The 17,740-nt window shown below is 43.7% G+C and overlaps 1 protein-coding gene across 4 annotated transcripts in view; it reads left to right on the forward strand.

Annotated features, from left to right (window-relative positions):
* The window catches only part of Nell1 (neural EGFL like 1), an 890,282-nt gene that overhangs the window by 32,718 nt on the left and 839,824 nt on the right, over positions 1-17,740 (forward strand).

The raw sequence follows: 17,740 nt of genomic DNA on the forward strand, positions 1-17,740 counted from the left end.
GGTGCAGAAGCGGGCTCCGTGTCTGAAAGCCGGCTGAAGCCTGGGCTTGTTCACGGCTGACTCCTGCAACTGTCAAGGGATAGAATTTTCCTCATGCCAACCTTTATAGAGTTTTTAGTTTCTCAGGGGACTATTTCTGCAAAGCCATAGTATGATGTTAGGCATCTGGCTCCTGTTGTGTCTCAGTGTTATCAGGTGTCAGAACTCGGTCATATTTGGTCATGCTCCAGGAGAGGACACATCCAAGAACATATGGGCAGCACAAAGTAGACTTTATGGAGTTAAAACAGAAGACACACAGTTGGATGGAAAGGGAAGAGGAATGGATCTTGGAGTTTGGGGGAAAATATGATCAAAATCTATGCATTTGTGCGTGAAACTTAGCCACAGGCCTCAGTATGTGGCGGGCTTGGTGGAGTACTTGTCTTGTGTACAGGAAGCCTGGGTTTGATCAGAAGCATCAGGTAAATTGGATGTGTTGTGGTGCCATGCCTGTAATCACAGCACTTGGGAAGCAGAGGCAGGAGGATCAGGAGCTCAAGATTGTGCTCAGTTATACTGTGAATGTGAGGCCAGCCTGGGGGAATAAGAAACTTGGCTTTCAAAAGGTAGCAATCAAGCAATGATCGTGTAGTAATCAAGTCTGTATGCTGGCTCTCGGTTCTCTCTCTCAGCCTTCTTAAAGGGCACCACTAGTATGCTTATGAGTATTCAGGACCCACTTTGGGGCTGGGGGGGATAGCTCAGGAGGTAAATGCCAGGCATCAGGGACACAGAGACAGGGAGGTTGTGAGGGCTCAGAGGTTAGTCTAATCCTAATCTGTGAGCTTCAGGTTCAGCGAGAGACCCCAGTGTAACACCCCTCCCCCAACATCCCCAAACCCAATCCAGAAAAGAAACAGAAAAAGAAAGGTGCCAAGTTGCCAGGTAATTGAAGAAAGACTTTCTGGGGTCAGCTTGTGGTTTCTCCGTAGATCTGCGTGGGACAGCACACTTGCACACCCCCATACCCACCTCATACTTATACCTATAACAACCTCCATACACAAACTCACTTTGTCTGTGCGTGTGCACCTACCATTTTCACGGTTGTATATTTATATGTGTCTATGTTTGAGGAGTAGAATAGAGAGGGCACACGTAGTGTGGCCAGATGTATAGCCCTTGGCACCGTGTTGCCAGGTTTCAGACCCTACTCTGACTCCTGTTAGCTGGATAGTCCTGGAACGCCTTTAACATTGCTTTTTCATTTTCATGTGGGTGAGTAAGACTCTTGCTTCACAGTGCTGTTCTGTGGATGAAGCCGGCCGGACCCCATAGCACCATAATTTACTGGGTTTCCTGCATGAGAACCCCTGGTGAATGTCAGCTGTTGGACTGGATGGATTATAAAATTATGTAAATGGTAATGTAGTGTGGTCCTTCTGAAACCCATTTAGCTCACGCATTTCTCGCAGCGTGCAGATCTGGCTTGTTGAACTGCTGCGTGACACCACAAGGCATTTATCCACTTTGTATTGATGAGAAGTTGGCTGGGTCCAGGTGTTTGACAGACAGCCTTGCAGTGCACATCTCTGGATATCCCCCCTCATTTATGGCTCAAACCTTCTTTTTCTTTTCATTTTTTATTAGCTTCTTTTTAAACATTTAGTATTGCTAGTACTAACTGGTATACAGAGTATTAGGTTTCATTATGGTCCGTCTGTCCGCCCTTCCTTCCTTCCTCCCTCCCTCCTTCCCTCCCTCCCTCCCTCCCTCCCTCCCTCCCTCCCTCCCTCCTTCCCTCCCCTCCCCTCCCTCCTTCCTTCCTTCCTTCCTTCCTTCCTTCCTTCCTTCCTTCCTTCCTTCCTTCCTTCCTTCCTTCCTTCCTTCCTCCCAAGTTTGTTTTATATCGTGCGTGTGTATGTGCACTGGAGTGCATGTATATGCACCCTGTGATTTCAGGTATTCTCTAAGTCAGAAGAGGGCATCGGGTCCCCTGGAGCCAGAGTTACAGGTGGTTGTGACCTGTCACATGGAAATGAACGTTCATCTTCTGCAAGAGTAGAACTGCTCTTGCTGGGCCTGGTGGCACACACTTTTAATCCCAGAATTCAGGAGGCAGAGGCAGGGGGATGTCTGTGAGTTCAAGGCCAGCCTGGTTTATATCAGGAGTTTCAGGACAGCTAGGGTAACATAACAGAGAGACCGTATCTTAAAACAATAACAACAAATCAATAATAATAATAATAATAATAATAATAATAATAGAAATGGTCTTATTCCCTGTGCCACCCTTCCAGCCTCTCATAATGGCTTTTTCAGATACATTACTCTTGTTGATGGTCTCCCCTTCCACCCCACCACCCTGCCCCTCCTGTTGGCTGGTGTCTCTCCCTGTTAGCCCTTTTCCTGCTGTCTTGTATTGTGTTCTCCTGCTCCCATCCCTAGCCCCCCTTAATACCTCTTTCCCTCTTCTCTTACCATCTCTAGAGTCATGACCTATACCACCCTCTCAAGTAAAAGTTAAAATCTAGAGTGTGTGTATGAGAGGAAATGAAGCATTTGTGTTCCTGAATCTGTTACATTTTATTTAACACAGTGATTTCCTGATCCCTCCATTTTCCTGCAAATGTTATGATCTCGTTTTTTCTTTATGGGTGAATAAACTCCAGCTTGTATGTGTAATACATTTTCTTTATCCACTCATCTGTTGTTGGGCATCTAGGCTGGCTCCATTTCCTAGCTATTGTGAACAGAGTGGCAGTGAACATAGGTGTGCAGGTCTCTCTGACAAGGCTTAGAGGCCTTTGTGCACATGCACAGGGGTGCACATGCCTGGGTGCACTTGTGCTATTTTCAGTGTTTTGATGGACCTCCATTTTGATTTTATTATGTCTATGCCAGTTTATACTCCCACAAACATCAAATAAGGAGACTTTCCCCACATTCTCCATCGACATTTGTTGTTTGTTTGGTTGATGTCTGTCATTCTGACTGGGGTAAGATAGAATCTCAAAAATGCTTTACTGTGCACTTCCCTAATGGCCAAGGATACTGATGGTTCTTGCAATTCTAAGAAACATATCTCATTATAGAGAACATTCTTTAAGGGGACCCCTAGTTGCCCATGTCCTGTGCCTGATCACTCTCACAGATGGGAGAGGGAAGGCTGTCCTCGTGGGACTCCAGTGGGATAATCGAAGGCTAATTCTGACTCAGTGCAGTGCTTGTCCACTCCTATCCAGCATTCCAGTTTCACTGGCCTTCTTCTTGACCCTTGGGTACTCTGAGATCTCACCTAGATCATTCCATTGGCCCAGCCTTGTCTCATCTTCATACTTGGGGTTGGCACAAATGCTACTTCCTCATGGAGCTCCTCCAGGACCATCTCACTCCGAGGGCCTTCTGCTTTGATTCCTGTCGCTTCTTGTTTGACCCTTCAGAATTCTTATCATATGCTGAAATTGAAGATTTCTCTGTTTTTACTTTTATTTTTCCCCTAGGAAATCATGCATATGTCTGTATTAATTAGAGTTCTCTAAAGCAATAGAACTGATAGTATATGTGTTAGGTTAAAGTGTATGTGTACATTTACATTTATGTGTACACATGTAGGTGTATTCATATATGTACACATACATATACATGTACATATGTGTGTGTATACACACACACACACACATATATATATATACACACATACATTCATACACACACACACACACACACACACACACACACACACACACACACACACACACACGGGATTTATTTGAGTGACTTATAGGCTATGGCCTGAGTAGTCCAGTGATGGTTGTGTCCTGACAAGGAAGTCCAAGGATTTATTTGTTCAATCCATGAGATTGGCTGTGTCAGCAGTACCAATCTTGTGTGGAGTCTTCCAGAATTCCTAGGAAGCCTCCAGTCTTCCGGCTACATTGGAATCTCAAAGAAGTAGGCTCTAACACCAGTGAAGAAATACCTCAGCAAAGGATAGACGGACTTGCCTATCTGTACTAGAGAGAGGGCTAGCAGCAAAGAAACTTCTTCCATGTCCTTTTGTGGGGGCTATCCTTAGTATGTGTGGCCCAGATTTAGGGTGTGTTTTGCATCCTTGACGAGCCAGTCAGAAAATCCTGCATAGGCTGAATCCTGCAGTTTTGGGTTTACTTGATTCCAGGTGCAGTCAAATTGACAACCAAGATTAGCCATTATGACGCCCATGACTTTTCTTTCTGCCATCTATCAGTTTCCAGACCATTGCCGATCCCATATAATTGGTATTTAAGGCACAGTTTTTCAAGTGCAATTTGTTCAATAAAGTTTTAGTTTCCCATGTCTTAGATTTCTATTGCTGTGATAAGGCAACATGACCTAAAGCACGGAGAGGAAAGGGTTTATTTTATTGACAACTCTCAGGTTAGCACTAAGGGAAGTTAGGGCAGGAACTCAAGGCAGGAACTTGGAAGCCGAGGAACATGGAGGAGTGTTGCATACTGGCTTACTCAGCCTGCTTTCTTACACAACTCAGGACCACCTATCTAGAGGTGGCCCCATCCACATTAGTTGAACCCTCCTGCATCTATCATCGATTCCCTCCACATTTGTCTACAGGTCAACCCATAGAGGCATCTTCTGAATTCAGAGTCTTTCTTCTCAAATGACTCTATTTTGTGTCAAGTTGACATAAAACTAAGGAATGATACAACTTGGGACCTTGGTGAAAAGGTCTAAAGTTCTTTGGTAGGGGTATTTTGTTTCTTTAAAGATTTATTTATTATATATAAATACATTGTAGCTGTCTTCAGACACACCAGAAGGGGGCATTGGATTTTATTACAGATGGTTGTGAGCCACAATGTGGCTGCTGGGATTTGAGCTCAGGACCTCTGGAAGAGCAATCAGTGCTCTTAACCACTAAGTCATCTCTTGAACCCCTGGCAGGGATATTTGTAGACAACTTTCCAAGTCTCCTCCTTCCTTTACTTGGTTACTTAGATCGGTCCTGTCAGAAAATTTCTGCTTTGCTCCCCATCATGGTCTTTTTTTTTTTTTTTTGTTCTTTTTTTCCGGAGCTGGGGACCGAACCCAGGGCCTTGCGCTTGCTAGGCAAGCGCTCTACCACTGAGCTAAATCCCCAACCCCCCATCATGGTCTCTTATTGTTTGATAGTTTAAGTCCCTGATGGTATTTGCTGTCACTAACTGAAGATGATTCTTCCAATGTGGTCTGACCAGGACGTGGCTGACTGCCCTCTCCTTGTTCAAGATCCCTGGTTCCTGTTTCTGTAGCTGGGTCACAGCTGATGATGAACTTACTGTGGCCCAGAGCCCCACAGAGATTTGTTTGTTTCTCTCTGGTTTCACGGAGCTCTCCTTTCTCTTTTCTCAATATTATGCCGTTGTTTTTGAGCCACATTTATGTCCTTATGTTCATTACCATTAAATTTCATTGCCAGCTGTAAAAGGAGAGAGGGGAGGATTAAATCACCAAGGTCACTTGCTGCTTTTCAAAATAAAACCAGTTATTGCACTGGAACTTTCTGTCACAATAGAAGGGCTGTGTGCTCTCTAGCCCTGTGGCTCAAGTCACATGTGGCCACTGAGCCCTTCAGATGGTCAGTGAAATCAAGGATTCGAACTTTAAACTTTCTGCTGCTTTAATTATTTTGAGGTTAAATTTAGGTAATTATCATGGGGGAATCGGACGGTACCATTCTAAATAAAACTATTAGACATTCAAGAGCTGGTGAGGCCTGCATAGAACATTAGGAGAGACCCACAGACACTGCAGCAGACAGTATGGGCTGTTTTGGGTTATGAATATTTATTTAACGTTCTTTTATTTGACAACATTTTCTCTTTACATTCTTTTGTTGAGTAGATATGCACCCTCTATAGTTCTAACTGTTGGGGATACGGCTTTAAAGAAGTCTTATTTTCTGCCCTCTCAAGACTCCTTGTCTGCCGCTATGGCCCTCAGCCCTGGCTGTATGTTTATATAAATTAGGAAACTTCAAAGAATTCTGATGATAGGACTGGGGGTGTAGCTCAGTGGTGGAGGCCTTGCTTAGCATGTGCAAGGGTCTGGGCGTGATATCTAGTGCTTCTCTAGCCCCTACACTTTGATGCTGTGTCTTTGCACCAAAGACCACCCTTTACATCATCCAGGGTGAATTTTTATAGTCTTGGGAGAGCCACACTGGTGAGCCAGTCAATAATCAGGGTTAAGAAGTCTTCTCTTCTAGGGAAAGAGACGTTCCTTTTTGATGAACAGCTGGAGAGAGTAACACTTGAAGTTCTGCTTTTGAGGGAGAAATTTTCTGCATATTGTAAAATATTCCACTTGATAGCCTGGTGTGACTTCATCATCCATCCTCAACCAAGAAAGACAAATGTCCTGGAACTTGGTGAACCATGAAATCAATCACATGGCCTTATTTGTTGTGTAATGATGTGAAACAGGCAAACATTTAATCAAGATAAGCTATGGATGTTTTCTCCTGGCAAAAATGGATGATAAGTCTTCCGATGGGAGTTTAGTCCCCAGTACTTTTTTCATTCATCATTTTAACCAGTCTAGATTCTTGTGATCCTAGAGCTCAGCCTCAATGGCAAAAGAAGAATTAAGATCTGGACATTTATGAGGTGCAAGGATTACTGACTTGCATCCTCTAAGGAGGAGGAGGTTGGTGGCTATGCCACTCAGTATAGAGTGGGCTTTCCTGTGACTAATAGCAAGGGTTGATGTCTCTATGTTTTTTTGTGAGGCATCTGAGGTTTTGGAATAAACTGGTGGAACATCCTTTGTATAGCTTGTCATTGTGGCAGGGCACCAGGACCTTGGAACCTTTGTCTAGGAGGATATTGCTTTTTACATGAAGGATGGCCAGCCAAAGAGGTAGTCTCCCCAGGAAAAGGAGGGAAAGATTTGTGAATGATACATCTCATTATCACCTTCTGTTTTTATTGGGAATAATTTATTCTATTGCTTTCCAACCCAAAAGAAACTCTTCCGCTGTTTCCGTCTAAAGATACTACCCAAAAGTCTTATTAATCATGGTGACAGGAATAAAGTCTGAGATCCAGTAATGGGCTAGAGTGAAGCATCCCTGACTTTTCTTACCGCAGGGAGTCAGATACTTACCAATTAACATGACATATTATCTTTTGTATTTTGGAAAAGGAGAAGGATGGAAGTTATCTATTAGTTACTTCTGGTGGTGCTTCAAGATTCATTGGGACAGAGGTTGCAAAGTCCCATTATCTTAGGAGTTAGTGAGATTTCAGTTACTTTAGGAAGTCCACGAGAAAGTAGATTTATAAAGAGAAAGGGCTCATTTGGCTCAGTGTTGGAAGCTCTGTTCTGTGATCAGTTGGACCTATTATTCTGGGCCTGTTGTGAGGGAGGCCATGACGGAGGGAGAGCATGCCAGCATAAAAATGCTGACCTCATGGCCCAGAAGAACAGGAGGGGAAAGGGGTGGAGAAGGAGAGGGAAGGGAAGAGGATGAGTTAAGGTACTCAGTGCCTTTCAAGGGTACTCTCTCAATGACCTAAAGACCTGTCCTAACTCCATGAATCCACTTCTCCTAAAGTTCATTTCTTTCTAAATAGCATTGGACACGCTTGAGTCCAAACCTTTGACATAGGATTTTTGGGGTCAGTAAGGATTTAAGACAGTGTTTCTGAACCTGGGGGTCATGACCCCTATGGGAGTTGCATATCAGATATCCTGTATATCAGATATTTACATAATGATTCATAATAGTAGCAAAATTACAGTTACGAAGTAGCAACGAAAATAATTTTGTAGTTGGTGGTCCCTATAAACAGGAGGAACTGTATTAAAGGGCCACAGCATTAGGAAGGTCGTGATATACTGCTCTAAGAGCTAATTGGGAGCACACACATCCCTTTACTTCCTTGGAAGTAGATCTTTGGTTTCACTTTTGATGGAAGGGGGGAAGCTGAAAAGCTGTCATCCATTTTTGCTTAGAGCTGTGCCTTGGCCTGTGAAGCTGGGGTCTTGGAATCCTCTGACTAAGAGTGGAGAGGCTATTCATTGCTACATATGCAGCTGGAGCCCAGGGTCAGTCCATGTATAGTCTTTGGGTAGTGGCTTAGTCCCTGGAAGCTCTGGTTGCTTGGCATTGTTGTACATATGGGGTCTCAAGCCCCTTCAAGCTCTTCCAGTCCTTTCTCTGATTCCTTCAACGGGGGTCCCGTTCTCAGTTCAGTGGTTTGCTGCTGGCATTCGCCTATGTATTTGCTGTATTCTGGCTGTGTCTCTCAGGAGAGATCTACATCCGGTTCCTGTCAGCCTGCACTTCTTTGCTTCATCCATCTTATTTAGTTTGGTGGCTGTATATGTATGGGCCACATGTGGAGCAGTGGAAGGGGAAGCCCTTGGTCTTGCTAAGACTGAACCCCCAGTGAACGTGATTGTTGGGGGAAGGGCGGTAATGGGGGGAGGATGGGGATGGGAACACTGATAGAGAAGAGGAGGGGGAGGGTTTAGGGGGATGTTGGCCTGGAAACCGGGAAAGGGAATAACAATTGAAATGTAAATAAGAAATATCCAATTTAATAAAGATGGAGGGAAAAAAAAAGAATAGACACACAGACACATGTGCAGAAAAGCTAGAGTCAGGTGGGGTATGTGCTCTCTAAGAATGTTATCTTCTTTCCATATACCCTGGAACCTCAGCATGTCTGGTATGGTATGATAGGCAGGGGGAGGGGTTAGCTAGTGGCCGTAGGATGCCTCTGTAGGTTACTTTCAGGCTGTGAACACCCAGGAGGAGAAAGCTGCAGTTGCTAGTTGTACACACTGACCACTTGCTTGCACTCAGGTTTGGAGGAAAGCTTGACCATTCAGCTGAGCTTGACCCATATGGGGAGCAGTTTTGCTACTTACCCATGGGTCTGAACCTTTGGTCTTTGCCATGGCTGTACCCGTTTCAATGACACAAATTCACCTAGGACTTCACTGACTAGGGGTTCCTCCACTCTCCATAGGGCTTGGGTGCTAGTCTGTTTCCTAAGTCACAGTTATTTGTACTAAAATATAACTATGACTCTTTTTAAGTAAAAACGAGTAATATTTGGCCCTTTTTAATCATAAAAAGTTCTAACCAGTCTTCTACGTGGACATATTTTGTATTGACTACTTTGAATCTGTGGGGGCTTCATGAAGCCTCCTTTCCTCTCTTTGTATTTTCAGCTGAAAAGACTCATTGATACTTGTAAAATGTGTTCAGATGTTTTAACAATGGGCAGGTTGTCTGACCTGTTGATTTAATCCTTGCCTTCAGGCTGAATTTTAATTGATTTGTCCAGAGTCCGTCTCAATTTTGTCTTTTATTGTGGAAGATGAGAAGGACTTGTCTCTTTCAGCCCTACAAGCCTTGGAATCTCGTGGCTCTAGTCTCGTTCATTTCCATTTACAAGGAGGCCACTTCTTTTCTGTTCCTGTGAAAGAGTCCGTGACAAAGCACTGCACACTGGGCCTCTTAGGCTCAGAAATTATTTCCAGTTCTAGACAATAGAAGTCCAAAATTAAAGTGTCTGTGAGGTTAGTTCCTTCAGAGGGTTGTGAAGGATTACTCCTCTGGGTCTTGAGTACAGGCTTGTAAACATCAGTCCTCTGCCATTACATCATTTCTCCCTCTGTATACATCTGCTAGGTCCCAGGACCAAAGTCAAAGTCCTTAAAAACAAAACAAACCGTCAATCAAAAAAACCCAAACAAAAACAAAACCAAGAAAACCCAACGCTTTGCTGTAAAGTTCTGTCCACAATTTTCCTAGACTTCCTGAAACTATAGGAATGCTCTCTTATTCCACTCTGTCCTCACAGTGATCTGACATTCCACTTTTCCCGTGCCAAATTTTTCTTTTATAGGAAACTTGTTGTATTGGGTTACACTTCCCTTAATGACCAAGTTTTAGTTTCATTAACACTGCGAAGACCTTATCCCCCAGTAAGGCAATATTCCAAAGAGGTAAGGCATTAATTCCTCAACATAAAATACAAATGGGGAAAGAGGAGGCACAATTCAACAAGCAACACATTTTTTTTTGTCCTTGTCAAATACTGCTACTACATGACTTTCTGCTTTCCAAGTTTATCAGATAAATTTTTCTGTTACGATTTATTTCAGGTGACAGGTTTACCAAATGTCACCCTACATTGGTAAAATGTGAATTAATAGCAACCTAGCTTTCAGTAATAGTCTCTTTTCTGTTCCTTCTCTGGCCCCCAAAGCCAGTGCTACATAACCTTAGTTCGTTATATGCTGTGGTGACACCCCAGTTCTGGTACCAGTTTCTGTACCAGCACAAAGGCTGGGAAGTTGCAGTAAGGAGTTCTTAAGTTTCAGTGGCACCCGATGTCAAAGTTTGCTTCTTGCCCGTGACATATGTCTACTGTAATTCACTACCTTTCCTCCCTCTAGACCAGTGGTTCTTAACTTTCTTAATGCTGTGACCCCTTAATACAGTTCCTTATTGGTAGTGACCCTTCATGACTGTAATTTTGCTAGTTATAAATCATAATGTAATACAAGTATCTGTGTTTTCTCATGGCCTTAGGTGACCCCTGTGGAAGGATCATTAAGATCCCGAAAGGGGCCATGACCCACAGGTTGAGAACCGCTCTTCTAGACCCAGTGCTACTGCTCTCAGGACACAGAAATTTGCTGTAGTGAATTGTGGAAAAACAAGAAAGTGCCCTCTTAAAACCACCACTTAGGTTTTAAGAGGTGTCCCCTGGTTCCTAAAGCCACCATTTTTAAATGGTACATGTCATTTCTTTTCCAATTTCATTGGCTAAAGAAGCTTTCTGGCCAAACCTTAGGTTAAAGAAGAAAGACACTTCAGGTCTCTCCAGGGAGAGTCTCCAGATGTTTGTCAGCATGCTGAGTGACAGTCATATTTTTTCAGAGAGTTCAGGGAGATAGAAGACTGGAGTAGAAGTAGCTGAGGTCACAGAAGGCAAAGACTCTGGTTTTGGTACTAGAATCTGATTGGATCTGAATGTAGAGGAATGTATCTTTCATTAGAGACTGTCTTAGGTGGGGTTTTACTGTTGTGAACAGACACTGTGATCAAGACAACTCTTATAAGGACACCATTTAATTACAAGGTTCAGAGGATCAGTCCATTATTATCAAGTCAGAAATGTGGCAGCATCCAGGGACAGTTCAGGAGGAGCTGAGAGTTCTACATCTTCATTTGAAGACTGCTAGCAGCATACTGACTTCCAGGTGGCTAGGATGAGGGTCTTAAAGCCACAGTGACACACCCACTCCAAGGTCACACCAACTTCATCAGGGACATGCCTTCTAATAGTGCCACTTCCTGGGCCAAGCATATACAAGCCATCACAGTGACCCTACACAGTATTATTGGGGGCGGGAGAGTCCGAGAGGGGGTGTAGTTGATGTAGCAAGCTGCTTCCTAAAATTTTATATTGCAGTTCTGCACTTAGCTGTGTGACTTTTGTCAAACTATGTGATATCTCTGAGGCCCTGTTTCGCACCTGTCCAAAGTATCATCTCTGTCTCTAGAATTCTTCGACTGTATTATACATCCTTGCAGTTGTGTTACTTTCCAAAAGTCTCCTATACAGTGGGCTTTCTTCAATATCGTAGGCTTTAGGTTTTAGAATTCCTCCACCAGAAATACAAAAATCTGGATGCTCTAGGTCCTTATATAAAAAGGTATAGAATCTGCTTATAGTCTAATAATGTGTTCATGACCTGTGTGTACTTGTCATCTCTGGATTACTTTATAATGACAATTCTCTGCAAATCGATGCTATGCTATACCACTTAGAGCAAGGGTTTCAACCTCGCTAATGCCATGACTCTTTAATACAGTCCCTCAGTTGTGGTAATCCCCAACCATAGAATTATTTCATTGCTGCCTCATAATTGTAGTTTTGCTTCTGTTATGAATTATAATGTAAGTATCTGATATGCAACCCCTGTGAAAGGGCCATTCCACCTCACAGGGGTCACCACCTACGTACAGGTTGAGAAACACTGGTTTAGTCAATCATGAGTAACAATGAGAAATGTATGTATTCAGTGCAAATGAAAAAGATTTTTTTTACAGAATACTTTTGGTCTTTGGTTAGTTGAAGCTATAGGTTGAACCCGGATCAATCAATCAATCAGTCAATCAATCAATCAATCAATCAATCAATTTTTGAGACAGGGTCTCACTGTGTACTCTTGGCTGGCCTAGAATTTGTTATGTAAACCAGGCTGGCCTCAAACATACCTGCTTGCCTCTGCTTTTCAAGTCTTGGTAGTAAAGGTATGTGCTACCACTCTTGACCCAGTTTTTAATTAGTAAAATTAATTTATTCTTTGCTATTTTATATGTGTACATAATATTCTGGTTAGATCACCACTCTGCCCCATCTTATTTTCCTCTTCATCCAACCTGTTTCCCTCTCATTGTTATGTCTGTTTCCAGGACTCGTCTCCTCTATTCCCAGCCTTAGGGAGGGAAGAACTTTGTGTGTTCCTGACACTTGGAGGTTGTTGACTGCCTAAGGAGCCTCCACAGAGGACGGAAATGTTTCAGTGGGGAGGATACTGATCCACAACTGCAGCTATAGTCTCTAGAGATGTTGGTAGCAGCAAGAAAGCTGTGATGGGCAGGGCTAGTTCTGCACTCCCCTGGATATCCAGGGTCCCAGGCAGCTGCCCAGACCAGGGAAGTCGTGAGCCATGAACGTTGACATTGACTCCTGCGCTTTATAGCAACAGACCCAGACATGGCCCTCAGCAGCATCATGGGTTGGGGCTTCACCATAGTCACAGGTGGTAGGGCTGGCTACCCACAACTGGTTATTCCTCTCTCTCCAGCTCTCTCTCTCTGTAATGCTCACATTGTTCTCTTTCTCTCCCATATGACTTGCTCACTGTAGCTCCTCTGCAGGTGAGCCACACAGCTTGAGGGCCTCCCTCTGGGTGACCTCTTCTTTCTTCACTGTGTGGGATGGCAGCAAGTGGGCCTCTAGGTATCTACAGTAGCTGTGTGTTGGGAGGGTCTATGGATGCTATGTTGCCTTCCTCCTCTAGCACCACATGGCTTGGTGGCAGGCAGGCTTCTTCTATGTGTCTATGGCTTGTCCGAGCTGTATGGCAGCAGGCAGGTCTCTGGGTGTCTCTCCCTGCCCATATGGCATGGCAGTGGTTGGGTCTCTGGATGTCCTCCTTCTCTCTCACTGCACTGAATGGCAGCAGGTGGGGTTCAGTGTGTCTCAGTTTTGATGTTTAAACTGAGATTATCGGATAAATTCTAGTTCATTTATGTCCATCCATCTATCCATTCATCCATCCATTCTTCCATCCATATATCCATATATCCCTATATCTACTCATTCATCCATCTACCCTCTCACACATCTACCCATATACCCTCCCACCCACTCATCTCTGTTCATCTGTTCATCCATCCATCTACCCATTGATTCATAAATCCATTATTCACTGATCTATTCATCCACCCACCCATCCATGCACCCACCCATCCATCTACCCATCCATCAATTCATCCAATCAACCAAAAATGTCCATCTACCCATCCATCAATTCATCCAATCAACCAAAAATGTCCATCCACCCATCCATCTATTCATCCACCCATTGATCCATAAATCCATTATTCACTGATCTATTCATCCACCCACCCATCCACCCACCCACCCATCCACCCACCCATCCATCCACCCACCCATCCATCCATTCACCTATCCATCCATTCACCTATCCATCCATTCATCCACCCACCCATCCATTCATCCACCCACCCATCCATTTTTGTGCTCCATTATATTTGATGCCATGCTGCCTGATCACTTTCTGCAAATAGCGGGTGAAGACTCTGAATTGTACCCTTTGCTCACCTTTATGTTCTTTTATGCTCTTTTCATTGGGAAGGCACGCTAGTCTGTAGAACCTAGCCAACAGAGAGGGAAGTGGAAGCACTCAGGATGCCCAATAGAATGGTCGACGTTGTCTAGGCCAAAGTCAAAGGACAGCAGCCATTGCATCTCTAACATGAGCTCCAGTGTATTGGCAGCAATTCTGAAAGAGAAGGAAAGGATGGGTTCCCCAGGAGGCACCTGGCTTCTCTGACCCCTGAAGGACCTTAGATGCATCATTTCTTATTGATAGATAAATCATCAATGAGACTTGGTATAGAAACTGTGATAAATTACTGGCAGGCTCAAGTTGTGATTTCTGTCCTTTAGGAAATAGTAAACACATAAGAGACTCTTAATTCTACATCACTGAGATGAATAACTATCAGTATCGTCTTTGAGTTAAAGAAACCGCTTGTACTTCAGAGACATGAGTGCGAAGTCTATGGAAAAGGTTCAGTTAGTCTTGTGGATGCTGACCTGGCATGGTAATTTTTAAGTGTATATTTTCCTGAGGGAGAGGCTTTCGTAACTGTATCAGGTCCTAGAGACATGACAGCACCTGTGCAATTGTTCAGAAATGTGGTCCTCAGAGCGTTCCTGTTTTCCAGATTGGAAAGTCAAGACTCAGAGAGGCTAAGTGTCTGCATCAACTCTTGAGCTCAAATCTTTTTGTCTTCAAACCCTAGGCTTGACCTGACTTGCTACAGGACAATGTTAATGTGTTAAGAAGGGGAAACTGAGGCTTGTAGTGGTTAATCTATTCCTCTAGCTTTCATTTGTATACAGAAACGGCCTGTCACTGTTACTCTGAACAGAAAGTTTATCTCTTCAGGGAAAAACCAGAGAGACCTAGCTGCATCTTTCCTGGTAGGTACCTGGATGTGCAGGATGAAGGTGATGGACTGCCTCGGACTTCACATAGTTTATACTTCAGAGAGTTTTCCTGGGGCTGGAGGGATGGCTCAGAGGTTAAGAGCACTGACTGCTTTTCCAGAGGTCCTGAGTTCAATCCCCAGCAACCACATGGTGGCTCACAACCATCCATAGGGATCTGATGCCCTCTCTTAGTGTGTTAAAAAACAAAGAAAAAGAAAAAGGAAAAGAAGGCTTCCGGACTTCCAAGTGACTTCCTGAGAGAGGACGAAGTCTCTAGGGCATTCATGTTGGATCTGTCTTAAACAGGGGGAGGGTGTATAAATCTGGGATGGCTTTCATTGGCCACCATGTTTTATTTGTGGTTCTAAATATACTGCCTCTTCCTATGTTTAGAGGTGAGTGGTTAATTGGTGTGTCTAGTTGTGGAATCTCCAGCATCCTCAGACACAGTCTCAGCAGGGCTTTTGACACCAACACCACTTAACTTTGCTGTTCACCTTGAGAAATGCAGTTCTTCAGACACCAGAGGAAGTCTGCATCTTCACAAGACACCTAGGGCTTCGGATGTTCAGTGAATGTCTTCACACCTTGACAAGCTGCAAGGTTTTAATGGGCTTAAAGCACTTTGAAGATGACCTAGTGAGGTTCTGTTACACAAATTGAGACCTCGTGGGAAATCATTATGTTGGGTTTGCTTGGCTGAGGGCTACAGCTCAATGAGAGGAGGGGAGAAAGCAGGGCCCTGTGGACCTCATGGCCCAAGTCAATTTCTAGCAATAGGAAACCAGAGCTAGGTTAGGTCAGTAGAGGAAAAATTGCTGTGTGCACAGTCTGCAGGGGTGAGGGAGCATGTGTGGGCTTTATGAGTGTGATTATGGGCTTGGAGGTGAGGGCAGAATGTCTGGATGTGGTGCTATTAGGGATGTGTGTTGTAATCTAGATCTGGCTTTGACTTCTACACCAATCTACAGGGAAAGTTAATTTATGCCTTTGCATGTTTTCTCATCTGTCAAAGAAGAATAACAATAAATACTTCACAGGGTCACTGTAAGGATCATAATAAAGATTCATGTATGGAAAATGCAAAGCCCATAGCCACAGTCTGGGTTTTGAGATGACAGCAGTAAGAAGGAAACTTTCTCTTGATGTATGTGTAGAAATAGAAGAGAATGATAACACAGGAACAGATACATTACAAGATGATCCTGAAGAGGGAACAGGCCATTCACTGACTTAATTAATCAACACAATTTTGAGTATCTACTATTTGCTAGCTATTGATCTAGCTCCTGGAAATATTGCAAGAAAGAAGATAATCTTTACCTTCATGAACACTGTATTTGAGATGAGACAGTCACTTACCCAGTAGATGGATAAATATACAATGAGGCTTAGTTAGTACTATGCAGAAAAATCAAGGAAGTAAGAAAGTATAAGTGATGGACTTGTTTGTTTGTTAGATTGAGTATTTAGAGGAAGGCCTAGTCCAGCCCAGGGGAAGAACAGGTAATGCAGCAGGTATAACGAGGCCGAGTGAAGGTCAGGGGGATCGAAGTGGGCAGTGTGAATGAAGATGGGGGTAGGAGTTTGGGTCAGAGAGGTAAAGAGAACCTCGAGGGTGTGCAAAGGAGTTAGGGCTTTATTTTTTATGTCTGGGAAGTGATTAGAGGATTTTAGACAGGGTAACTTATATATATCATATATAACATTATATATTGTGGATATATAATATCTATATGTATGTATATACATTATTATATATTATAATATATATAACATTATACACACATATAATTATATACATATATACACACATACACATACATACATACACATGTGTTCCCAAATTCTCTAATACATATATACATACAGTCAAAATTCTCACACATAAATTACACACAATATATGTAATGCTATATATAGTATGTGTGCATGTGCATGTGTGTAATTTGTGTGTATGAGTGTTTCGACTGCATGTATGTATGTATACATGTCGGTCTGTCTGCCTGCCTCTATGTATGTATACAGCATGCATACCTGGTGTCTGTAGAGACCAGAAGAGGGTATCCAGTCCCCTGAAACTTGAGTCAACCCACAGTTGTGAGTCTCCATGTAGGGGTTGGGAACTGAACCTGGGTCTTCTGAAAGAGCAGGAATTCTCTTAACCGCTGTGCCATCTCTCCAGCTCATGTAATTTATATTTTGAAATGGGACTTGTTGTTTTGTGAAAGAGAAGTTATTCAGAGTTCAGACGACAACTGCAGAGAGCAGATGGGGGAATGCATGCCAGCATCTAGTGACGCAGAGATCCCACACCAAAGATGGCAGAGCATTCACGTGGTTTTCGTTGTTTTTTTTTTAAATCGGAGATTACAAGGTTTGTGATGGATTGGGTATAGGGTACCCAAGATCTTGTGGGGTCAACACTACTTCCTCAGGCACTGGGAACCATCAGTGTGAGGTTAAGGGACTCATGAGGTCATCTGAGGCAACAACTCTCAACACAGTTCTTGAGCCGAACTGCCCTACAGACTGCTTCAAGATGGCAGCGGCATCACCTGGGGGCGTGCCAGAGCTGATTGCTCGGCTTCTCCCTGCATCAGCGGAAGAAGAACTTTGGGGGCTGGGTCTGTCTGGTGTAGCTCAAACCGAGTGCTGAGAAGGAGCTGCAGGCTGGTTCCTGAGTAATGAGAATGAGGAAGAGTAGAAGGCGTGGGCCTTGGTGCCGAGAGCGGAAGCAGATGATAATGAGCACAGATCCCCAAGGTCAGGAGAGCCCACGTGGTAAAGAGGAGCTCGCTCTTTGTCCTTTTCCAGTGTAATAAAAAGTGAGGCCATGAGAGGGCTGCAAAGACGGAAGGTGTTAGAGGTGAGAGAAGACGGTGGGAAACAAGAGAATAAATGGGGTGATGCCGTGTGTAAGCTCATCGCTGCTC

The sequence above is a fragment of the Rattus norvegicus genome, chromosome 1 (genome assembly GCF_021556685.1).
Source record: "Rattus norvegicus strain SHRSP/BbbUtx chromosome 1, alternate assembly SHRSP_T2T, whole genome shotgun sequence".
Taxonomy (NCBI): Eukaryota; Metazoa; Chordata; class Mammalia; order Rodentia; family Muridae; genus Rattus; species Rattus norvegicus.